The sequence below is a fragment of the Moschus berezovskii genome, chromosome 14, assembly GCF_049115385.1.
Source record: "Moschus berezovskii isolate FMDL1 chromosome 14, NW_MosBer_1.0, whole genome shotgun sequence".
Taxonomy (NCBI): domain Eukaryota; kingdom Metazoa; phylum Chordata; class Mammalia; order Artiodactyla; family Moschidae; genus Moschus; species Moschus berezovskii.
In genome coordinates, this window is record NC_142473.1 from 45,028,139 (window position 1) to 45,053,463 (window position 25,325).

At 48.8% G+C, this 25,325-nt stretch overlaps 1 protein-coding gene across 8 annotated transcripts in view; it reads right to left on the bottom strand.

The window, feature by feature from the left end:
• The window catches only part of MICAL2 (microtubule associated monooxygenase, calponin and LIM domain containing 2), a 242,343-nt gene extending 219,103 nt beyond the window's left edge, over nucleotides 1-23,240 (bottom strand). For 5 of the 8 annotated variants that reach the window (XM_055423358.2, XM_055423357.2, XM_088843078.1 and 2 more), the window contains exon 1: nucleotides 23,069-23,240. The gene's annotated coding sequence lies outside the window, so the exon portion shown is untranslated. The remainder of the gene's footprint in view (nucleotides 1-23,068) is intronic. The other 3 variants (XM_088843080.1, XM_088843079.1, XM_088843081.1) reach the window with 1 other exon arrangement.
• Nucleotides 23,241-25,325: the final 2,085 nt, after the last annotated feature.

Sequence of the window (25,325 nt, forward strand, 5' to 3'; positions counted from 1 at the left end):
CTACAATAATGTCAAGAAGAGCAGCAGCCTTGTCAGGGCCCCAGTTGCACCCAGGGGTATTGGGTAGTTCAGTAAGCCACTCCTGAGGGCCCTCACCCACTGATCCTCACAGGACACACACACTTCACAATGCCACAGGCCACCCAGAGCTTGCTTGCCAGCTACCGCCTTTTCTGCTTGCTTTCCAGCAGCTGGGTTTAGGCAGTGGCTGCCCAGTCATGGGGGATTATCCAGGCATGTATTTCCCTTACTTTTCTTATTCTTTTCAAAGTTTATTTTCTGCTATTTAAAAATAAATACATTAATTAAAAGGAGTGGACTGATTTGCCCTCAAGGCATGAATTGGTTTCCCTCCTCCCTGACTGGGTGCAATAAGGCACCATGCCCTGCCTGGTATTGGAATGGTATGCAGTATACTGGCAGGGACCTGTAGACAAGCTGGATCAGCTAGACATCTGAAAGGGGATGGAACGCTTGAGTGGGTCCTATTTCCTGCCCTCCTGGTTCCCATCAAATCAGCCAGGAAGAATCATTTAATAAACATTTGCTAAGTTTTCTGGTTAAGACTGTGAAAAATACCAAAAAGCATGGGGACTAGGAGTCTGAACTTGGGAAGCAGAGGCAGCAGAAGAAAGAGTGCTACCTCAGGGACAGCTGGCACTTGGGCTTGGAAGTGAGCCTCAATGCATGCATATCCTGAGACCTTGGGGCAATGATGTCTACCTTATAAAGCTAGGGTGTAGATTAAATAAAATAATACATGTCAAATAGTTAACAAAGGCTGCCGTGTATCAGCCATTTACTATGAGCCAGGAACCGTGTGCTAAGTGTTTTGTGTGGATTATTTCACCAGATCCTTACAACTTGCCTGTGAGACAGGCACATCCTCAAGTTCAGATGAGGAAACTTAGACTCAGAGAAATCAAAGCATCTACCCCAAATGACACGGTTCATAAGAATCATTAGAACACACACCCAGACCCACCAGACTTCAAAGTCCCAGTCTCTGCTCTGCTGCCTGTTGACAAGCGCTCAAAACACATTACATAACATGTAAATGCCAAACTGGGGGCTGCTGGCTCTCCATCCAGGAGGCATATGGAAAAAAGAGGGGGAGTTTTGGCTGAGAGAGTTTAGGAAACCTTTCTGAAGTAGGCAGCGCTAAATCTCAGCCTTGAAGGGTGAGGCTGGAGAAAGACCAAGAAGGAAAGGAAAGCACTGCAGACCACAAAAGCAAAGAGCTGGAGGCAGGGATGAGCCAGGCAGGGAGGCAGACAGAGGTGACAGAGTTTGACCAAGTTGGAGAAAGAGAGAAAGGGGGACTGCTCTGAGCAAGGGATGGGCGCCTGAGCCATTATCTTGGTGGTCGTTCTTTCTGGGATCTTTCTCACCCAACCTCCAGAGGCACTCCTGTGACTGCTCCTTTGGTCACACAATAATCATGAAGGGAATAAAAAAAAAAAAAACATGATTATAAAGGCCCAATAACCCCTCTTTCCCCAAAGCAGGCTTAAAACCCAATTGGAGGAGCAGGTGTTTTTGCCAACTCCCAGCCTATGCTGCTGTGATGACCACCCTGACATTTAAGGTTCCCAGGAAGGAGAAGAAGGCGCAGGTCCCAGGCTGTAGCAGGTAACTCTTCACGGCAGAGTCCCTATCTTACTGGACTTCATATTCCCAGGACATGGTAGGTACTTTCTCAATAACCTGGACCAAATGGTAAATTCTGCTGCTTAAGGAACAACCCTACAGTTGTGTAAGTCTGGATTATAGTCCATCCTGGAACCCGGGGTTTAAGTTCACCTTAGCTGAAAAGACCATTTGCCTGTTCACCTCCTGGAAAGAAATGCTCCCACCTCCAGGAGTGTCTGCGTCGACCTCCAGCAACCCCGTGCACCCTGGACTTGGTTCTGAACTCCACACCTAGTGCCTGCTCTTCCCCGTGGGCCAGGCTGTGATGCCAGCCTCCTCCACTTCCGAGTACAGGTTCCCCCCTAACTCCCAGACCCCCCAACCTGGGCACTGAGCTCAGTGTCTGTCCTCAGGCACTGCTCCAAATGCTGAAAGCTACAATGAATGCCCTCCCACCGTCTCAGCTCCTCCTCAAGCCCAGCCCTGGCCTCGGATCCATAGAGAAGGTAGAACAGGGCTGAGATGACTTAAGCAACTCTGATCATTGGCTTAGCACAAGCCATCACCATGTGCTTTTTTAGAAATAACAGGATCTGGAGGAGGGAGAGGATAAAACTGTAGAAAGGGATGTTAGTCACACAGTCTCCACCCCACCCTCCTCCAGAGAAGAGCAAAGGGGAAATGATGAAGGGGCTTTGGGGGAATGGTCAATTCCTGAGTCTCCAGATGGGAGCACCTGGGATGGGCAGGGGCACTTGTGTCATTCATTATCTTCCACCAGCCAGTCTGGGGGTAAATTACTTTAACTCTGAGGAGTCACGGTCTCCTTATCTATTAAATGGAGATAATAACCAATGACCATACAAGGATGACTGTGAAGACTGAGCAAACTGTAAAGTGCCCTTAGAAATGGCAGACATTTCCCATGGTCTTGGGAGGCGGGGGCTTCAAGTAAAATATTCGACTGCAAGGGAAATGGGAAACTGGGAATCCATTCTATTTGGCAAAACTTCTAGACAAGGCACAAGTCTTCAGAGATGTCAAAAACATTGATTGAGACCTATTTCCTGGTCTCATGCACTCACTGTCTGGTGAGGGGAAAGCTCCACCCACATTTGCACAATAAGGCAAAGCAAACATGTGTTCCTGGACGGATTGTGTGGAGAGGATGGGACATTTCATTCTGGCCTCATGGTTTTGGAGGCTTTTTAAAAATAATATTATAATAATTATTAGCATATTTTCTTTGTGAGTGCTTGCTATGGGCCAGGCACCTCTAAGTATTTACATGGCCCACCTCACTTATTTCTCATAAAAAGCCTATGAACTGGTTCACCGATGATAAAACTGAAGCACAAAGCAATTCACTTCTTTCTTGGTCTCATGCAACTGGTAAATGGTGGAACTGGAATCAGAACCCATCAGACTGCTCCTCTAGCACACAAGGGGCGTAGTCAGCCTAGACAGATCTCAGAGACTCAGCAGCTGAAAGGCTCTGATAAGGCCTGCAGGGATGAGTCATTGAGGGAGGGCACCGACTCACTCATGGCATCTTCTACTCCTGGGCAGCTCTGACCGCTGGGCCCGGGCCTCCACTCTGACGCTGCCCCGGTCTGTTCAGGAAGTTGGCCACAGCTCTGTACTCTCCATGTGGGCACCAAATACCAAGGGAGATTAACGTAAGGAACTGTATGTCAGTGTGCATTTACATAACGGCTCATTTATGAAGTAATTTGTGCTTATTGTAAAAGGTAGTCAGAGAGGGAAAAATGTGCGAATTCAGGCTCTGCCTCTTACTTGGCTATGTGACCTCAGGCAAATCCAAGCCTCTCTGAACCTCAGCTTCTTCATCAATAAGATGTGGTTAACAGTTCTCATTTCAGGCAGTCGTTGTAAAGAAGAAAGGAGGTAACATGACTAGCATAGCACCTGGCTCACCATAGGCTTAATATGTTGGGATGAATCAGATGACTTAAAGGATTTCCATTGGAAAATCATTTTTTTCCACAATATTTGGTGGTAATCCGTTCCGTTCCGTCGCTCAGTCGTGTCCGACTCTATGCGACCCCGTGGACTGTAGCCTACCAGGCTTCTCCGTCCATGGGATTCTCTAGGCAAGAATACTGGAGTGGGTTACCGTTTCCTTCTCCAGGGGATCTTCCCGACCCAGGGATCAAACCCGGGTCTCCCGCATTGGAGGCAGACGCTTTAACCTCTGAGCCACCAGGGAAGTACTTTTAACTAGTATTCACCTGTCATTAAGTTAAATCCGTTACTAGCATTCTCTCATTTAATCCTTAAAAGCAACGCTTTCTTCAGTTGGTGTAGCTTTAGGACAACAGAAAGAATATGTCCAACACGTTAATTTTACTCATACATGGGGAGAGAGAAATAGACTGCAAAGATGATATACTGCAATATACAAACTTCCTATATGCCAGGTACTGTTTTACAGACATGGAGCTTGAGGCACAGAGAGGTTAAATAACTTGCCCAGAGTAATTCAGCCAGGATTCTTAACATTCTACTATACTAAAACAATGAAAGAAAAGTCACAGCAAGAATGTGTAAGTCTCACACTCTAAGAGCTTCGGGGATTGGTGTCACCCCCCACAACCTGAGCCCTGTCATCATCCCTCTTCTGCAAGTGTCCACACTTACCCTCACCCCAGTGCCATGGCTTGCTCCCCAGCTCTGCCCCACCACTCCTAGGCAGGAAATGTCAAACCAATGGGCTGTTTTAGGCCCTGGTCCTCTTCTGGAATCTCAGCTTCTCAACCAGCCTCTCGGCCTCAGTCCTCTATATCCTATCCTCTACAAAACCACTGGGGACATCTTCCCATACACTCCTCCATTTAAGAACACTCTAAGGCTCCCTGCCGCCTAGAACTGAAGACCCCAGGATCAATAAAGGACTCAGGGTCCCAACAAGATCTATCTGGAGTAGTCTCCTTCTCTTTGGCCCCAGACTTCTCACTTGCTGGCTTATAAGTCCCAGAACAAGGCGAGTCAGCAAGGCTTTTCCTGACCAGTCTATTTAAACTTACAGCACTCCCAGACTGCTTCCCTCCACCTGCATCCAAAACACCCTCGCTTCCTGCCTGCTTTAGTGTTAGTCAACCACCTCTCATCACCTGGCCTCACACATTTTAAGTCTTTACTGTCTCTCTCTCCCTCCTAGAATAGAAGTCCCATATGGCAAGGGATTTTACCTTCTTTATTTTTCCCTGCTATAACTGCAGCACCTAGAATTGTTTCTGGCACACAGTAAGAACTCATAAGGGCTTCCCTGGTGGCTAGTGGTAACGAATCTTGCCTACCAACACAAGAGACATGAGTTTGACCCTGGGTTGGGAAGATCTCCTGGAAGAGGGGATGGCAACCCACTCCAGTATTCTAGCATGGAAAATCCCAGGGACAGAGGAGCCTGGTGGGCTACAGTCCCTGGCATTGCAAAGAGTTGGACATGACTTAGCGACTAAATAATAACAAGAACTCATAAATAACTGCTGAATGAATAAACATTTAAAACGCCTCAAAGAAGCAAGTGTCCAAACAAAACAATGGTGGGGTATGGCTAGTGTTTCTGGCCTCCTCTTTGCTCCTGAGGACATTTCTGGAAGAAACACCAGAGATGCCTTGACTAAAATGTCTAAAGGCCAAAGTCTTCCCAGGATTTACAAGAGTTCCCTGTAAGACCCTGGGCCCTCATCCTCCTATTCCTTTTCTGAACTTTTACACACACACATCTTCTCTCTATCCACCATACTGAAAGCAGTCAGCATCCATCCTAAACTCCTCTGCCAGCCTCATCTCTGAGTCCCACCTTCAAACCAGGCAATTCCCCTCTTCTCCTGGACACCACTAGAGATGCTCTCATCTTCCTCCCACTTATCCATCTGTACTTTACCTACTCTTGAAGATACAGATCAAATGTAGCCGCCTCTGCTTCCACCTCCTCCAGGAAGCTTTCCAGGCCCTCTCCAGCCTCCAGAAGACACTCCCCCACACCCACTGCTGTTTCCACCAGTCACATGGAAATTAGTCATGGACTACTTTGTCACTTGCCTGCTATGACTGAGCTGAACTGTTACCAAAATCTGTTCATTTAAAAAACAAAACATGTGTGCCTTGTTTTCCCAAGAATACTGTGAAGGCTTTGGGAAGAGAGGCTGGACCTTAACCGTATTGTCATCCACATGGCACAGGGCCTGGGGCACACAGTAGCTGCTAAATGTATGCTTTTTAATTAACTGCCCAACATAAGCAAGTCACCATCCCAATCAGGTCACTTCCTCAACTATAGGTACCTGGACTAGCTTCTCCCAATGCCCTGATTTCTTTCTTCAGGGCCTGCTCTGACCTTGGTTATCTGCAAACCCAGTCATGCGCTTGTGTTCTCAAAGGGTATCAGACACTTTCTAATCACACACACCCATGCACTAGGCAGATGAGGATGTCCAGGAAAGAAACAATATGTAAAGTCCCACAGGTCTGGAAAAGGAAAGGATATGTCCAGGCAAACCCAGACATTCAGAGTGTTTCAATTTCCTCAAATAACAAAGGAGAAAACAACCAAAAATACATAGTGAAAGAAATTTTAAAAATAAATTAAAAAAAAAAAAACCTAACCAAAAACATGATGTTTTAGGTGACTTACCACAGAAAATCAACACTTGAGGCCCAGGTGCCCCTTCTGAGTAGCAGCTCTAAGTAAACCAAGATTAGAACAAAAGGCAGAAAAATGTAAACTGAGATTAGAACAAAAGGCAGAAAAATCTCAAGCTACTTCTGAGCTTGGAGATATGAGAATCGGGGAGGAACAGAGGGGGCCCTCTGTGCTGCAGAACCTCTCTGTGCTGGACCCATGCCGGATCCAGGGAACGGTCTTCTGGTGTCCGCGCTGTGAGGTAAGCGAGCTGTGAGCAGCCCGATGACACCTAAGGAAGCAGGCACACCTGAGAGCAGAAGGCAGCACGCCAACCCAACCAGCTGTCGTGCTCTATCTACAGCTCGCCAATCAGGACTCCCAGATTATCTATGCTTTTTAAAAATTTGAATGGCAAACACTTCACTGGGTGCAAAAAGTACAGATGTATCCAGGAAATGCGCCCCTCCTGCTCCCGTCACATCAATCCAGTCTGTCGCTGTTCTGGAACCAGTAACTATAGTTATCAGCTGCTGTGTCTCATCACTGATGGCGTTTGTGTACATACACGCAAACAGAAATATGTATTCTTTCTTACGGGGGGCAGACTACACACATCCCTATGCCTAGCTTTTATCTTTTAAAGGGATGAACTTGGACTAGGACAGCGAGACAGAGGATCTCTACACAAAGAAAAAGAGGTGAGTCTACGTGAAAGGCCCATGAAACATAAAGACATTCTGGAGGACATGTATGCAAGGAGCAAGGGCTGACGGAATATTCCAGAGGACAGCAGTGAGAGGAGAGAGGGCTGAGGGAATATTCTAGGGACGGTGTGTGAGGAGAGAGGGCTGAGGGAATATTCCAGAGGACAGCTGTGAGAGGACAGAGGGCTGAGGGAATATTCTAGGGACAGGTGTGTGAGGAGAGAGGACTGAGGGAATATTCTAGAGGATAGGTCTGTGAGGAGAGAGGGCTGAGGGAATATTCTAGGGACAGGTGTGTGAGGAGAGAGGGCTGAGGGAATATGCCAGAGGACAGCTGTGAGAGGAGAGAGGGCTGAGGGAATATTCTGAGGATAGGTGTGTGAGGAGAGAGGGCTGAGGGAATACTCTGGAGGATAGATGTGTGAGGAGAGAGGGCTGAGGGAATATTCTAGAGGACTCGTGTGTGAGGAGAGAGAGCTGAGGGAATATTCTAGAGGACTCATGTGTGAGGAGAGAGGGCTGAGGGAATACTCCAGAGAACAGCTGTGAGAGAAGAGAGGGCTGAGGGAATATTCTAGAGGACAGGTGTGTGAGGAGAGAGGGCTGAGGGAATATTCTAGAGGATAGGTGTGTGAGGAGAGAGGGCTTAGGGAATATTCTAGAGGACTCGTGTGTGAGGAGAGAGGGCTGAGGGAATACTCTGGAGGATAGGTGTGTTAGGAGAGAGGGCTGAGGGAATTCTCCAGAGGACTCATGTGGGAGGTGACTGAGGTTAAGGGTCCAGTCACTGCAGGCACTCCTGCGCTGTGGTGACCCTAATCCCAAGTCAGCTGATGAGAGCCCTTGGGGTTGCAGGGCAGGCAGTGGGATCTACCATTCTGTTGGCGTTAAAGCCCCACTGGCTAAAAGCTCCAGTCAGCCTCACTGAGCTCTTCACCTTCAAGAAGAGAGAGGAAGCGCCTATAGGAGAGGGACTAGCCTAATTCCCATGGCAGTGACCGAATGGGTACTGACCAGGGGGGACACAGGAAGGAACTGTGGAGGAAAAGCAATCATTTCCTCTGGAACTTGGGAGTGACTGAGAAGGGGAAGTTGGGTCTGAAACTCTAAGGAAACAGACTTTAAATTGCTGAAAGAATAGGAGGGCTCTGGAACCTGAGATTGAGGAAGTAAATGATTCTGATGCTCTGAAATGCAATTCTAACTGTGCAGTGGAGGATGGGGGAAGGGCAGAGGGGAGTGAAGACAAGAAGGCACAGAGAGGGAGGGGCAGGAGGGTGAGCAGGAGAGGGAGGGCAGACAGGGCTTTTTAGGAAGCAGGCAGCTCACCATTATGCTTCAGAGCTGGACCTGGTGGCAAAATGACGGATACGAACTTCCCCTCCCCCTCCTAGCTGTGAAATCTGGAGCACGTCAGTGAACCCCTCTGCACCTTAATTTCCTCGTTAGTAAGTGAGGATCATGAGAGTATTTCTCTACTGGGGCTGACACAAGAATCAAGAATGAAGTGAGGGCTTCCCTGGTGGCTCCGCGGTTAAAAAATCTGCCTGCCAATGCAGGAGACTCAGGTTTGATCCCTGGACCAGGAAGATCCCACATGCTGTGGAACAGCTAAGCCCAGGAGCCGCAACTACTGAGCCCGTGCCTGCACTGCAACTACTGAAACCTGTGCACCCTGGAGCATGTGCTCCACAGCGAGAGAAGCCACCACAAGGAGAAGCCCGCACACCGCAATGAAGTGTACCCCCCACCACTGGCCACCCTAGAAAAAGCCCACACGCAGCAACAAAGACCCAGAACAGCCAAAAATAAAATAAAGAAATTCTTTTCCAAGAAAAGGAATGAAGTGAGTTAGTGTTTGCAGAGCCCTCACAAGGTGCTGGCATGCGAGTGAGAGAATAGAGCCACGCGGTCGCACAGGGAAACTTGACAAGGTGAGTTGTTGAAAAGCACAGGTCCCATCACTGGGAGAAGGATGTGAAACAAAAGAATCCCCTGAGACAGCCCCCTCTCAGAGCATGAACCAGAGGAAGGCGGTCTGAGACGAGCTGAGGCTCCACAGCACACTCAGACCACAGGAAGAGCTGGTGGTCATCTTGAGCCAAGAGGTCCAGAGGTATCAAGGGACCCTGGGAAACTAGACTTTGGCTCCGACTCTGGGCACACGATGGCCCCTGTTGAAGAGAGCTATCCTTAAACTTACACGTCAAGATCCAACACTGAGATGAGAAAGGGTAGGGGGTGGGGGAAGCCTGGAGTTTTAGGAAAGGATATTTAGATAATTTCAATGCCATCCACCCCCCTGGTTAGCCCGGAGCACTGGAAACTCTGGCAGGTGAGACCGCTGAACTGCATCTGTGGGGGCACTCTGGGGACACCTGAAAGTAGTCCCAGAGCCATCTGGGAACTGAAAGCACATGATGTCAAGGAGTGTCCATGCCTTTCTGTGATAGGATACTTGACAGTTGGTGGAGAATTACGATAGATTTGGCATAACTAGATTCAAAAAGGCATCTGGTTAGAGGTCAGGAAAGCAAAAGGCAGAGACTGAGGCAGGGGTCTCCAAGCAAGCCGATGAAAGATTATGTCAGGAGGGGAGGACTCTAGCAGAGGGTTCTCTGGTAATAAGGATTTTACCAGCAACTTGAGCAATGCTAGGGAAAGCACATTCAACAGGATCCTGAAAGAGCTCAAGGGAAAGGGTTGCACAGAATTTAACACACTGAAATTTAACAGAAATGCTTGTTCTGAATCAGATTGGAGGAGGCTTGCACTTAAATTCTAAAGAACATGTTAAGGACAGGAGAGAAGCAGTTTAGCAACACCCCATGTTAAAAAGATCTGGTCAGGAGAATTCCATGGCGGTCCAGTGATTAGGACTATGCAGTGGGTACAGGTTTGATTCTGGGTTAGAGAACTAAGATTCCGTAAGTCATGTGGTACAGCCAAAAAAAGATTTTGTCAGGAGTAATGTCAGTGAGTCAAAAATGTAAAGTAGCTGCCAGAAAAACTGATGCAATCTTGGGCTGCATTAAAAGAAATAGAATGGCCTGAATTAGGGAGGGGATACCTGCCTTCCTCTGCTGTGGTCACACCACAACATGAATATGATAGATGGTCTGGGCACTAGCCTCGCTGTGTTAGAAGGATGCAGACAAAAATGGAGTTTGTTCAGAGAAGAACCACAGGAAAACACCAGAACCTACATCAAGGGTTGTAAATCTGGAAGAAAACTCAGGAGAGGACAAGAGGGCTGTCTTTAAGTATCATATTTCACTTATTAGGAGATGTGCATTTTTTTCAGTTACAGAGTGTCTGAAAGCAGAATTATCTTATAATACCCTGGCATCTAACAGTCCTGAGGCCAGAGTGCAGCTGTGGCATAGCTGTCACTGCCTCACTGCCATCATCATATGGAAATTTGACTATTACTCCCCGTGACAAGTCTGGACAACTGCAACCCTCAACATTTCAGGAGCCAGAACATTCAAGGGCCATTTGAGGAAGAAACGTGAGTTCTAGAAAAAAGAATTCCAAAGACAATAGAGATTAAGAAATACATCACCACTTCACCAGAATATAATATGTCCAAAAAAAAGAAAAAGAACATATTGATAACTCTGAGTCAAAAAATGATTTGAAAGATTTGGATTCCAAAAGTGAAGACATTTTCAAAATGCTGTAACTAATTTCTTTTCCTTTTTATATGGATGCAAGAGCGATAGCAACAAAAAACATCTAAAGTCTAAGAGAATTCTTTCAGTAAATATAAACATTTTAAGTGATAACAAAGTATTGTTCTTCAGTTTAACTGGAAGTACTTTCTATTTCTTGCAGGTTCATAAAAGAATGGTATATCTTACAATCAACAATATCACAGATTTGATTTAAAAGACACTGTCTGGGGACTTACTTGGTGGTCCAATGGCTAAGACTCTGCAATGACAACGCAGGGGGTCCAGGTTCAATCCCTGGTCAGGAAACTAGATCCCACATGCTGCAACCAAGAGTTCATGTGCCACTAAAGATTCTATATGCAACAACTAAAAAAAGATTGCACGTGCCACAACGAAAAAAAAAAATCCTCTAGCCACAATGAAGACCTGATACAGCCAAATAAATATTAAAAAAAAAAAAAAAAAGTATCTGAAGAGCTTTCAAGTGGAAGAGAGACTAGAGTATCCTTCTCTATGATTCCAAGGAGGAAGAAGTAGGCCCAGATGCCAGAAGCTATAGGGAGCCAGGAGCGGGTATAGGAGGCGCTGTCCAAAGATGGAATGGGTCACCTCAGAGGCACAACCCAGGCTGGACCACACTGAGGAAACCAAGCACCCATGTGACAGCCCTGTGGTCCCAAGGTCTGACTGAGAAAACTCACCACAAAGAGAAAGGCAACCCGTCTTTCTTTGTTACCCACCTACGTGCTTAGCTCAGTTATTCTCTTAAAAAGTCACCACTTAAAAGCCATTTAGGAAACAGCACTGAACGGGGGATCTGAAGCAAAGTGGAACATGGCCTGCAACTGTGCTCTCAGACTCCGGTGGGCCAGCTGGGGGCCACCTACATGCCTGCTGTGTGCCAGGCGTGTGACAGGTGTTCTACATACACTGCCCCAGGTAATCCTCACGGCCCGCTGTGAGACAAGCACTGTCAGCCCCATCTTACAGAAGAGAAACCTGACACTCAGAGAAAGTCAGTGGCTTTACCAAGGTGTTACTGCCGTTCTGAAAGCCACGGTCAGTCTGTGACAACATGCTTCATATAGAGGGACCTCCAAAAGTTCTGACTGGCAGAATGAATGGAGTGTGCAGCTGAGCAATCAATGAATGAACCAACTTGGCCTCATATTGGCAGCACAGATGCTAGGAGAACAAAGAAAGAGGAAAGCTGTCTCAGCGTTCCATCCTCACCCTCTATCAGAAGCTCCCACAAGCGCAAAACTCATGCCATTTGCTCGCTGCTGAAGCAATTTATTCCAACACGTAAAGCAAGGGTGTTTCTGAGACATCTATGGCAGAGAACAGGTGCCAGCAGCTCTGCTCAAATGTCAAAGCTATAAGCACACCAGGTCACCATGCCTCCCACCTGCCAGCTTAACACTAGAGCAGGCAGAGGCTGAGCTCAGCTTTTGTCCCCTCCCAGGGCCAGGATGTCCAGAGGGCTGGAGAGTCAGCCAGCTCCCCGCCCTATGTGTTCCAGTTGCCTGGAGACATCCAGTCCAGTTCCAGGCCGGCCGGCCAGCAGGCCCAGGCTTCCTCCTCCACAGGGGAGATCAACTCAAAGTGGGCACCAGATACCACAGCAGCATGAGACCAGAGAAGGGGAGAATCAAGTCATTGCTGACGATGACCCACTGTGCTCCATGAGCAGGTGACATCTGTAGAAATGATCCTAATGGAGGAGGAGGGGATCGTGGAGGTCCTTGCCTAGTCCAGCTTTGCTGCCTCAGCCATGTGCAGGCATGTAATCCACGGGCACCCACTTCCAGGGGTTCAGCACCCATGACTCCTCTATGCATCCCCTCAGGCTGACCCTGAGGGAGGACACCTCCTGTAGTGAGGTGGTGAAAAGTAAGGGCAATTACTATTGTTCTGCAGCAGACAGAGCCACCGACACTCAGGACAGGCGCACTGGGGGGCACAGAAAAGTGACAGTTGCCCACACTGTAAGACCCTAACTGAGGCGTTCCAAATGGGCTGCCTCCCTGATCAACTGAGAGATGGCAGTTGCCCATACTGACCCCCTTCACACAGAAGACGGTGAGGCAAAAGCAGAGGCAAGGCCTTAGTTGGGCCCAGCCTTAAGCACCCCTCGACCCTTCTGTTCCCCAACCCCCACTACCGTCTGGCCAGAGGACCTGTCCAGCACATGCAGGGCAGCTCAGACCTCCTAACAGATTCCCCACCCCTGATTCTCACATGAGCTTATCTTGCACAACCTGATCTGCCTGAAGGAGCACTCTGACCATCCCTCTCAATGGTTCCCACTGCCTGCAGGGTGAGGGCCATACTCACCCCTTTCACCAGGACTCAAGGCTAGCCTGATGCCAGCCTCAGCTTCCACAGTTCCCCCAGGCAGCTCCCACATTTCTACCACGTGACATCCTGAACAGACCCTTATGTTTCCACACCTCTTTGCTCTACTGCTCCCCATCTCTGCCTATGGAAATCCTCTCTTTCAAGGCCCATCTCAATGACCAACTGCCACCTCCTCCAGGAGGTCTCCCCTGACTCCCTCACACCGCGACTGTCTAATGCAACATTCCAAACTCTTATCTTGATGTGTGGGCATCTATGGGCTTGTCTAAGGCACCTACCTCCACATGTTAGATGAAAGCTCTGCTTCTGCCATTCAGCACAGTACCCCACAGCTGAACACCAAGATCTAAGGAGCATAGGTCACCACACTCCATGCCGGCCCAGACAGCACCCTATTTACAGTCCTTTCTGATTCCCTCCTCCACCTACTTCTAGCTGACTCATTCCCCATTCTCTCAAGGTTTAGCTCTCAGCTGACAGTTAATAAGAGATAAAGTAATCAACATAGTATCCTTCCCAGTTAAATTCTATATTTTTAACAAAGGCCCTTTGGAGACAAGGGCTGAAGACAAGGGTGGGAATTTTAGGGGGCGGTAGTTCTGATAAGGGAAGATGTTGCATCAAACCACTGTGCAAGCCAGTGCTACCAGGGTGCTAAATTGTTTCAGTCATGTCTGACTCTTTGCTAGCCCACTGGACTGGAGCCCACTGGGCTCCTCTGTCCATGGGATTCTCCAGGCAAGAATACTGGAGTGGGTCACCATGCCCTCCTCCAAGGAATCTTCCCTACCCAAAGATTGAACGCTTATCTCTTGTGTCTCCTGCACTGGCAGACAGGATCTTTACCAGTCGTGCCACCTAGGAAGCCCCAATTCAAAGCACGAGACCTGCTAGAAAGGGAAGGCATAGCTTGGTGCTGCAAAAGGGAAGGCCAAATCCAAGTATGCTGCCCGAGCCTGGTCACAGGCTCACAGCCTGACAGAAATGGAGGATGGAGAACAGACTCTGACCTGGCTAGGTGACCTTGAACCAGGAACCACACGTTCTATCCTGCACTCAGTATTAGGAAACCTTGATACTACCCAGGCAGTTCAATGGTTAAGACTCCATGATTCCACTGAAGGGGGTGTGGTTTCCCTCCCTGGTTGGGGAACTAAGATCCCACATGCTGCAAAGTACAGCCAAAAAAACTCAATTAAACAAACAAACATACAAGAAGCCTCTGAACCTCAGTTTCCCCATAGGTTAGATAAAAACAAGGTGGCAGGAGTGAGAACTAGACGATCTCAGAGGTCCCTTCCAATCTGACATCTCAAGTTTCTGTGACTCATAGTCTCTACTCGTCCTCCCTCCTGAGAGGTCAGTATCATTTGAAACTACCTGCTTCTACTCTCCCCTTCCCTTAAGTCCCACCTGAGTCCAAAGGGAAAGGTAAGGCTAAAGATTTCCCAGCCAGTCAGCAGGCAGGCCCCTCTCAGCGTAGGGAGAAGGAAGGGGCAGAAGTAGGGGAAGATGTTGGTTTCTATGGAAATACAAATGCTACTCTCTCTTATTCCATTTGTCCCAACCCAGAAAGACAGTCAGCTGATTGCCTTTGCTTCCCTGACCTACCTTTTTAAGAGATTACCACTGCCTGCCAAATGTAAGTGCTGCCCTAAAATCAGGACATATAAGGTCTCTCTGCCTGGATCTGAAGGGTTTCAAATGGGTAGAGTGAGCGTGATGAAGAATGAAACTTGGAGGCAATCTAGGCCGTGGTGTGCAGACCTGACAATTAAAGTTCTTTAAAAATAGCCTCTTTCTTCTCTTATGCTGAAGATAAAGATGAAGTTTCAGCAATAAACAAGACATCTGCTGGAGCTTCTGAAGAAGATTACAGCATAAACACCCCCAGAGAACAGCCATAAACAGCCCAGAGCTTTCTCCAGGCGCCTGTAGCCTCCCGCTCACCAACGGTAGGGAGAGGTGAGAGGATGGAAGGACAGAGGAAGAGGTGGTGTTCAGAGGCTGGGGAGGACACAGCAGGAAGGGGTGGTGGGGGAGAGCCCAACTTGGCAGAAAATGGAGAACTGGCTGCCATCTGCAGGGAAATAAAAGCTCAGGGATCCACCAAGAAAATTTCCAGGAAGTCATCCAGAGGATTCCATGCCAGTGTCATTCATTCTGAAAATGGGTCACTCCTTACAAGTGGAAAAAAACTGACAGTTCTGAGTGCCTACCTAAGTGGGGCACTTCACAAATATTTTATTTCTACATCAATTCCCTGAGTTTGGTGTAATTACCTCCTTTTTTTTTTTTTTTTACAGACTAAAACACTAGGGTTCGTTGATGCCCAAGGCCACACGGCTCCAATTCAAACCCAGGTCTGTCTTAGCACATTTGTCTGTCTTTGCCTCTGTCACCTGCACCCAGAATGTGCCTCTGAGGTTTATTCTCAGTGCCCAGACTCTCTGCACCCACAAATTCAACCCAAGGAGGGTTCTAAATGGGAGAGGCGACAAAGCAGGGTAGAAGGGCAGGAGTCAAGCCATGCCTGGCTAATTCAGATAACTGCTGAATCTCCGCAGCCCCACAGGTCCTATGGTGGCTTCCCAGCCTGAGAGAGGAGCGAAGAGGGAAACAGGCACAAATATATGCCTAGACTATCTGGAAGGAGCCACAGGAGACTGGGGACAGCAGTGCCACTGAGAACTGAGGACTAGAGGACAGGAAGAAGAAAGCCTTGCTTTTCATTGAATTCTCTTTGTACTGAGTTGAATATGTTACCACGCACCCATGTATGTGTGGAGTGAACAGCCTCATCTGTGTAGGGGGTGGTGAATGTCATGTAACCAGATACGCGGTGGGGAGGCTGGGTGAGCACCACCATCTATCCATGTGTGTGTGGAGGTGAGTAGCATCGCTTGTGTGGTATGTGTGTGAGTGTATACATGGGGCGGGGGAGGGTGAGTACCATCATCCATGCACATGGTAGGGGAGGGGTGAGCCTTCTTTTTTTTTTTTTTGGCCGCACCATGCAGTTTGTGGGCTCTTAGTTCTCCCACCAGGGATTGAACCTGGGCCCTTGGCAATGAAAGTGCAGAGTCCTGACCACTAGATCCCCAGGGAATTCCCATGGGTGAGTCATTTTTAAGAGAACCCAAGATGTCAGGTACAAGGTAACAGACACGCCCAAGCTGGTGATAGGGACCTGGACCAAGCAGGAAGTCTTGGGTCCCCTGGTCGCAGCAAGCCTCGAATCCAGAAGAAGCTTCTTTCCTCCCTCACAACAGTAACTTGCTGCAAGCCCAGGCAGATGGCCAGAAGCTCTCTGAGCGTGAACCCCTTGGTCTCCAAGGCCGCAACCAATTGCATGAGCCCCCCATGACATCCCCTTAGGAAACAGATTGACTGTATCCTCTTCTCGAGGGTCTGGAGAGAGGCTACCCAACTCCCCTGTTTAATCCTCTATTCTGTCCCTTTCTTCCACTATCGGATTTCTCACCCCTCCAAGCAGAGAGCTCCTGACTGTTACCATCTTTGTATTCCACTGTGCAAAAGCCCAGCCGTCCTGACATGCGGAGTCACCAGCGCCAAAACTTTACAGCAGCCGTGAACTCCAAAGGCTGCACCTCAACCCCCCATGCTGCTCCCCTGAGATGAAGCTGTCCAACAGAAGGGCTCAGCAGCTCTACCAGGCCCCAGCAGCTTTCCTTGGTGATCAGAATGTCCAAGCGACTTTGGCACTTCTTCATCCTCCCCTATACTTCATTCTCCTGGCCCTGGCACAAGTTAAACCCTGAGATCCTACAACTCTTCACCATATACAGTCAGTCCTCAGATCAGTAGCCAAGGCCAGCCATTCAGAGTCACCAGAGCCAAGTAATAGTTTCCTCATCTTAACACGTTGATACTACAGTGCAGGACCAGATGTTCTTAGACTCCCCCTCTGTCTCTGGGCTGGTTGGGTTTCTGCACTGGGTGTGTCAGGAGCTCCAGCATGCAAATGTTCCATTAAAGCTGCTGTTGCAGCAGCTCAGGGATCAGGAGCCGCCAGCCGACTCTTTGCTATCCTACCTTGCTGCCTTTAGAAGGGACATTGGCACTAGACATCCTCCACTGCACGGGAAAGGGAAAACCTGAGCCCCAAACCAGCAGGAAACAAGTCCCTGCCTTGATATCTGTATTCCCCAAAGAGAAAGCTGACCAAGCCTTTGGAAGGAATACAAGAGCAGCAAGGTCTCTGGACACCTCCAGGAGAAGGGGGGTTCAGGTGGGGAGGGACAGGGAGATTGTTCTGGCTCTCAGGGGACAGAAACACCAGCACAAGTACAGAACACACTAAAATCTCAACCCTACAAACACTGCACCATCCACACACAAACACACACAACTCACTGCCAGCCACCAGGGAGACACACAGGTTTTCCTGGGATAAACTGTAGTAATATTTAGAGCAATTGCATTTAAGAAACGATACAATACCTAGTACCAGACTTTCCCAGTGGCTCAGTGGTAAAGAATCCACCTGCAAACAGGAGATGTGGGTTCGATCCCTGGGTTGGAAAGAACCCCTGGAGAAGGAAATGGCAACCAACTTCAGTATTCTTGCCTGGGAAATCCCTGGACAGAGGAGCCTGGCAGGCTATAGTCCACAGGGTCTCAAAGAGTCAAACACGACTTAGTGACTAAACAACAACCACCATACCTGGTATTCACAAACGGCTCTTCCTCTGGGACACAGGGATGGACACTTTCTCAACAGCTGGCACAAAAGGTAAGCATCTCAAAAATCACACTCCACTGTGACCCAGCCCTGAGATGAAGGCTTGTTTGTGACTAGAGGGCCCACGTCCCTATCACCCCCACTAACTCTGAGTTCAGAGACCAGATGATCAGGGTTTGAGAAGGAGGAGTCTTATCAGCGCAGGGCAGCTGTGCTTTCTACCTCGGAGGAGGTGGCAGGGAGGAAAACAGAAAATGGTGGAGGGAGGGGTCAGGGCCCCCCGAAGTGAGGTGAGTGGGGCATCTGGCCATCAGGCACTTTCCCAAGGGGATGGGACAGGCCGTCTGAGCCCGAAGCTTTGCCCTGCCTGCTTTTTCTTAACCCACTATGCTTGTTGTTCTGTCTTCATTTGATATCGCCAACTCCCTGAATAAAAAAAAAATCAAACTCAAGAGCCTACCATGAGAACAATTTCATTCTCAGGAAACCAAAATGAAATTCTCATGAAAGAAAGGTGGTACAATGGGAAAGAGGGTCAGGCTGAATGGATTCCACAGCTTCCTGTCTCTGCAGCTCCAGCTTTCTTAGGTATGGGAATCCCCTGGAGGTTGGCACTTTCACTGTACAGGTCTAGGTTCCATCTCTGGTAAGGGAACTAAGATCCTGCAAACTATGCGGTGAGGCCAAACATTAAAAAATGTAAATAAAAACACAGATATATTCTTTAAAATAATGTTACAAAATAAAATAGGCAAATATCAAAATCCCAATGGGAACAGGAATCTATCCACACATAAAACTGGACCAAGTACATGTATAATCTTGTTTACCTATGCAAATCAGTTGAAGGAAGTTCTCTTTTTTAAGAGGAAAAATATCCCCAAATATTTTTATTTTCCATTAGAACAATAAAACATTTTTATTATAAAAATTTTAGAAAAACGCTGAGAAATATAATAATATGCAGGAAAAAATTATCTCCACCATACAGAGAGAAAAACAACATTCTCTTATACTTAATGGCTAGTGGAAAAGCCTGTTTATGTTTAAGAAGGAGGAGGAGGAGGAAAAGAAAAAAGCCTCCTCATTTAGGTGCTATTTGCAGAGAAGGGTCTTTGCTGGGTGGGTCAGAAGATGGCTATCAGAGAGCCCAGCACCTTGGAGAGATCTGACAAGGAATCCAGGTGTGAAGCATGTTATCTGGGGAGGGAACACATCTCATCCTTCTCACTGAGCCTCTGGTCTCCTTCATTAGGACGCCTACAAAGGTGCCGATGGTGATACTATCTCTTCACCATAAATTCAGACCAGACACTGAAAGGTTATAAGTGTATGTTTTCCATCAGGGTCTGTCAGTTGCAGGTGGATAATGATTTGAGAAGAGCCCACACCTTGCCCAGGTATGAGGCCAGATAGAAAAGGCTCCCGAAGGCACAAGGCAAGAATCTTGCACTGCCCAGAGAAAAGTGGACAGCATTCTCTGGGCAGCCCAAGGCCAAATGCCTGACTCCTAATGTGGTAATCCCTGTGGCTGCATAAGTCAGGATTCAGAGCTTGGACAGAAATGACCTCAGTCCCTGTCAGCCCCATATGTGATTTGGGGAGGCCAGCTGCTGATCAGGGCATCTCGGCAGCTGCCTGGGCTCCCCACACCGCAAACCAGAGTGCCAGAGAGCATGGCAAATAGTTCTCCTATTGTTTCAGGATGTTAACAGGCTGACGCTTGCAGAGGAAATATCCACACGCGAGCAAGTCATCTTTAAAAAAAAAAAAAACTCTTAGCTAAACACATGCACGGGCAGTCACACAAACCCACCACAGGATTCATTCATTCAATATGCATTTCCTGAGTGGCTACAACATCACTGGACAGATGCTCACCACGCCCCTGACCCATCCCAGAGACAGCACTGGGGATCCAACAGAGCACAAAAGCAGACTCGAGCATCAAAGGGTTCACTGTCCAGTGGGAGATTTAAAAACGGAGGGTAACGGCTGGATAAAAGCAGAAGTGCCGCAGAGGGGGTGGTGCTCCAGACTAAAGTAGGCGTAAAAGGACTAACAACCAAACGCAGAACACAGACTTTGTTTGGATCGTGATTTGAACAAACTCATGATGAAGGTCACTTCATCTGAATATATACAGATGAGACCAAAGAGTTACTGTTGATTCTGCTACATGCAATAATAGTAATGTGGTCATGAAAGAACCTTCTTTTTAAAATAGATAGGGAAGAAAACAGAGAAAGAGAGAGATGAAGCCAGCCTGGCATGATCTTGGTTGCTGAAGCTGGATAATGAGTATTTGGGGCTCATTATACTATTCTATTTTTGTGCTTGAAAATGTTAATGATTGGGGGGGGTGAGGACTGCACTGCGCAGTTTGTGGGATCTTAGTTTTCCGACCAGGGATAGAACCCAGGCCCTTGTAGTGAAGTGCCCAGTCCTAACCACTGGACCTCCATAAATATGCCATGTTTATGAGCGTTTTAAATGCCATTTCATAGTGGGGTGGAAAGAAATGTTCACAAATAATTACAACATAAGCTGGGCAATCATAAGCACAACAGAGGGCTGCACACACCAAGCCTCCAAAGTTCGGAGGATACCCACAGTTTTTTCCTGTTTCTCTTAGTGTTGAATTCACCACGCAGACCTCATTCATGCAGATGGAGACCAGAGTCCTAGTTTGGTCACTGACTAGGCTTGTAATTGGAGGTAAGTCCCTGAACCTCAGTTTCCTCATCTGTAAAACGGGAATGACCTTACATACTTCTTCAGAGGGCTACTGTGAGGATCAAATGATTATAAAGAATGAAAAATCCCAGCATGATATACACTGTTCCCTTTTCTGGTTCTTTAAACAACAGAGACTCTCTAGCCCTGGAAAAGCCTCAAAGATTGACAGTGTTCAACCCAAATCTTCTTGCACCTAACCTCACTCCTCTTGGCAGAGACAAGGCTCTCCCCCAAGAAGGCAGGACCTCTACCCGCCAGCAGTAGGCAGTGAAAGGAACAGGGCCCAGGACTGGGAGGCACACCCAGATGGGTGTGGCTGTGGGTGGAGAAAAGAGAGACACATCCCAATCACAGGCAGAGAGGGATTACTCAGTGCTCCTGTGCTCCTTAAAGCTCCTGGGAATAGGCTTCCAATGACCAAACCACAAACAGCCTTAGTCCATAAACTGATTTATACTAAGGTATAACTAATTGGTATTAGGCTAATCACTATCTTCTTTCAGAAGAGAAGGATGAACAGAAAGCCAGCCCTGGGCCTGAAGAAGGAAAGAGGCAGTGATTTCATTTTTTATAAATATAAACTCCAACTGTGGATCTCAGTCACCTTACAATCACAGCTAGTGTGCCTCAACATCCGCCCTCCCTCCTAAAAAAAAACAAAATAAAACTAGAATCAGTCCTAAAGTAGAGATTATTGCAAATAACAGTCCTTCTAAATCACTGCAGAAGTCAGCTCTCAGAGGTAGGTTCAAGTCAACAGCAGCAGAGGCAGCCTTCCCCCTCAAATACCACCCAGACTGCAGCAATCAACCCCTCCCCCTCACAGCATGACTAACACCTGCCATCACCCTTGAAGGACAGGGTGGGCAAGGCGTCTGCAGGTTGAACAACTTGGCTAACTTGGGTCAGTTCAAGTGCTCTGCTTAAAAAAAGTGGTTACAACTTCGCCTTCCAAGGCAGGGTATGCGGGGTCTGATCCCTGGACGGGGGCTAAGATCCCACATGCCTTGTGGCCCAAAAAACTAAAACAAAACTAAAGCAATACTGTAACAAATTCAATAATGACTTTAAAAATGGTCCACATCAAAACAATAAATAAATAAGAAGAAGCACCCTCAGGATCTTTGAACAGAATCTTTTCAGAGGCCAGGAACCTACAACACAGCATACTCACTCTTCACAGCCATGGGTCAGCAGGAAGAGCACTGGACCTGAGCTCTGGCAGTCTGTTTCAAATCCTGGCTATGCCACTTTCTGTGTGACCTTGGGCACTTACCCTACCTGAGTCGGTTTCCCCATCTCTAAAATGAGGAGGGCAAACCTCTCAGAGGCTTTTAATTACCGTGAAATTGGCCACAAAAGTGACACAAGCCAAGACTTAAGTGCCTAGCTCGCTCAGTAGGCACTTAATAAAACCATCTTCTCTCTATCTGAAGACCAGTTCTTACTGCAATAAGAGCTTCCACAGCATCATGTGGGACTGCCCTGGAGACCTGAGCTCCCCTTGGGCCCCCTTCGCCTGGGAAAGGGACAGGAACAGATCTGGTCTGGAGACCCAGGGGACCCTGGTCCCAGAGCACCCAGGCAAGCAAACATCTCAGGGCCAACCAGCTGGCTGGCTTCTTCTCCCACCAGGCCGCCCAGAAGGGAACTGGTTGGGACTTCATCCTTCAGGGACACCACCCAAGACTGTAGTGAGCAGGTGAGACTGACAGAAAGAGGTCCCCACACTGCTTAAGGTCCCAGTAGGGCCCGAAGTGCCTCCAAATAAAAGCTCTTTGGCTTTAGAATAAACAATGTGGAAGGAGACGCACGTTTACTCTGGTTTAAACACGCCTCCTCCCCATCCAGCAAAGGCCGTTCCCAGTTCTGCCGAAAGGCTGGCCTAGGATAAAGTTAACCCCACCTGCCCCGGCCTGGAAGTCAAGTCAGCGGACACTTTTACCCGGGGCCAGTCCACAGGGACAAGCCCGGCGGGGGTGCTCCGGTGCCTGGGGTGAGTGCGTGCTGCTGGGGGAGCGAGGTTCAGAAAAAGACAGCTCCACGGCCCCTCGGGCCACCGTCCCAGACCCAGTCCCAGCCCGCAGGCGGCCAGGCCACCGACATTTGGCCCACTTTAACTTCCTGTTGTTAAGGAGGGAGGGGAACCCGGCTGGGGTGTGGGGTGCGCCCAGCGAAACGCCGGGTAAGAACGTGACAGGCTAGGAGCCCAAATCGTGGGAAGATAAGTTTGGGGATGATCTGCCCCGGTGGCAGGCGGTATTGCTGGCGCGTCGCTCCCACTGTATGTCGAGGTTTGGGTATTTTTTAGGCTTAGAATTGGAGAGTTTGGGTGTTGTGGAGCGGAGTAAGAGGTAGTCCGTGGTACTGCGTTCTAATGGATTCAGAGAACACCGGGGTACACCGGCCTCCCTGGGCTGCGCCACCTGCTCGCTGGGCGCCCCGCGGGGAGGGTCTGAGGCGGGAGATGCTGCCGCCGCACCTGACCCTCCCCGGCGCCAGCTAGGGCGCAGAGTCCAGGCTCGCCTACCAAGGTCCCCGCCCGCTCTTCCTGGAACCCCGCTCTCCCCTTCCCTCGCGTTCCCCACCAGCTTCTTACCGAGAGCGGCGCCGGCCGCCGAACCTCGAGTCCAGCCTCTATTCTCGCCCAGGGCCGCGGGCGCAGTGCTCAGGACCCCGGAGGCCGCCTGCCGAACTGTGAGCGAGCTAGGCGGCCCCGCGCAGGCTAAGCCCGGCGAGCGCCTGCGGTTCTGCGCCTTGCGGTGGACAGGATCGGGAGACGCCCCCATCTGCGGCGAGACCAATGACAGGGCCACCGGCGGCGCGGCCCCGCCCCCAGGTCGAGGCCCGTAGCCAATGGCGGCGCGGCGCGGAGCCCACCCCACCCCCACCCCCCGCTCTCCACCCGCCCCGCCCCTGGGAGGCCAGCTGTCACCGCGGCAGCCGCGGGCGCACGTGGGTTATAGCCCGGCCCTGGAGTAGGGAGCAGCCCGGCGCTCCCACCGAGATCAGTGCAATTCTGAGACCAGCAGAGGGCCGATGGGGACAAGGCGTGGTGGTGCTGCTAGATGAAAACCCCGGTGCGGGTATCCAAATGTCAAGAGAGAGGCAAGGGCTGGGCTTCACGCTCCCTGGCCTAAGAAGCTGGAAAGCAACCCTCAGTGTCCCCTTTTGGACTTGGAGGGGGGGGGCGGCACACCACTTCTAGTACCGGCCGTGGCCCTTCCTTCTTGTTTTGCCTCTTGACCACTCTGGGCTTCAGCAAACACCTGCTAGCGGATAGGCCCTTCCCCTCTCCTGGACTGGCCTTAGAATAAAACTGGTGGAAAGAGAGGTGGTGATGCATATCACCTGTTCAGTTCAGTTCAGTCGCTCAGGGGTGTCCAACTCTTTGCGACTGCATGGACTGCAGCGCTCCAGGCCTCCCTGTCCAACACCTACTCCCGGAATTAACTCAAACTCATGTCCATTGGGAGAAGGTAATGGCACCCCACTCCAGTACTCTTGCCTGGAAAATCCCATGGATGGAGGAGCCTGGTAGGCTGCATTCCATGGGGTCGTGAAGAGTTGGGCACGACTGAGTGACTTCACTTTCACTATTCAGTTTCAAGCGTTGGAAAAGGAAATGGCAACCCACTCCAGTGTTCTTGCCTGGAGAATCGCAGGGACGAGGGAGCCTGGTGGGCTGCCGTCTATGGGGTCACACAGAGTCGGACACAACTGAAGTGACTTAGCAGCAGCAGCAGCATGTCCATTGAGTCGGTGATGCCATCCAACTATCTTATCCTCTGTCGTCCCCTTTTCTTCAGGCCTTCAATCTTTCCCGGCATCAGTGTCTTTTCCAGTGAGTCAGTTCTTTGCATCAGGTGGCCAAAGTATTGGAGTTTAGCTTCAACATCAGTCCTTCCAATGAATATTCAGGACTGATTTCCTTTAGGATGGACTTGCTGGATCTCCTTGCAGTCCAAGGGACTCTCAAAAGTCTTCTCCAACACCACAGTTCAAAAGCATCAATTCTTCAGCGCTCAGTTTTCTTTATAGTCCAACTCTCACATCCATACATGACTACTGGAAAAATCATAGCTTTGACTAGACAGACCTTTGTTGGCAAAGTAATGTCTCTGCTTTTTAATATGCTGTCTAGGTTAGTCATAGCTTTTCTTCCAGGGAGCAAGCATCTTTTAATTTCATGGCTGCAGTCACCATCTACAGTGATTTTGAAGCCCAAAAAAATAAAATTTGTCACTGTTTCCATTGTTTCCCCATCTATTTGCCATGAAGTGATGGGACCAGATGCCATGATCTTAGTTTTCTGAATGTGGAGTTTTAAGCCAACTTTTTCACTCTCCTCTTTCACTTTCATCAAGAGACTCTTTAGTTCTTCGCTTTCTGACATAATGGTGGTGTCATCTGCATATCTGAGGTTATTGATATTTCTCCTGGCAATCTTGATTCCAGCTTGTACTTCATCCAGCCCAGCATTTTGCATGATGTACTCTGCATATAAGTTAAATAAGCAGGGTGATAATACACAGCCTTGATGTACTCCTTTCCTGATTTGGAACCAGTCTGTTTTTCTATGTCCAGTTCTAACTGTTGCTTCTTGACCTGCATACAGATTTCTCAGGAGGCAGGTTAAGTGGTCTGGTACTCCCATTTCTTGAAAAATTTTCCACAGTTTATTGTGATCTACACAGTCAAAGACTTTGACATAGTCAATAAAGCAGAAGTAAATGTTTTTCTGGAACTCTCTTGCTTTTTTGATAATCCAACAGATGTTGGCAATTAGATCTCTGGTTCCTCTACCTTTTCTAAATCCAGGTTAAACATCTGGAATTTCATGGTTCACGGACTGT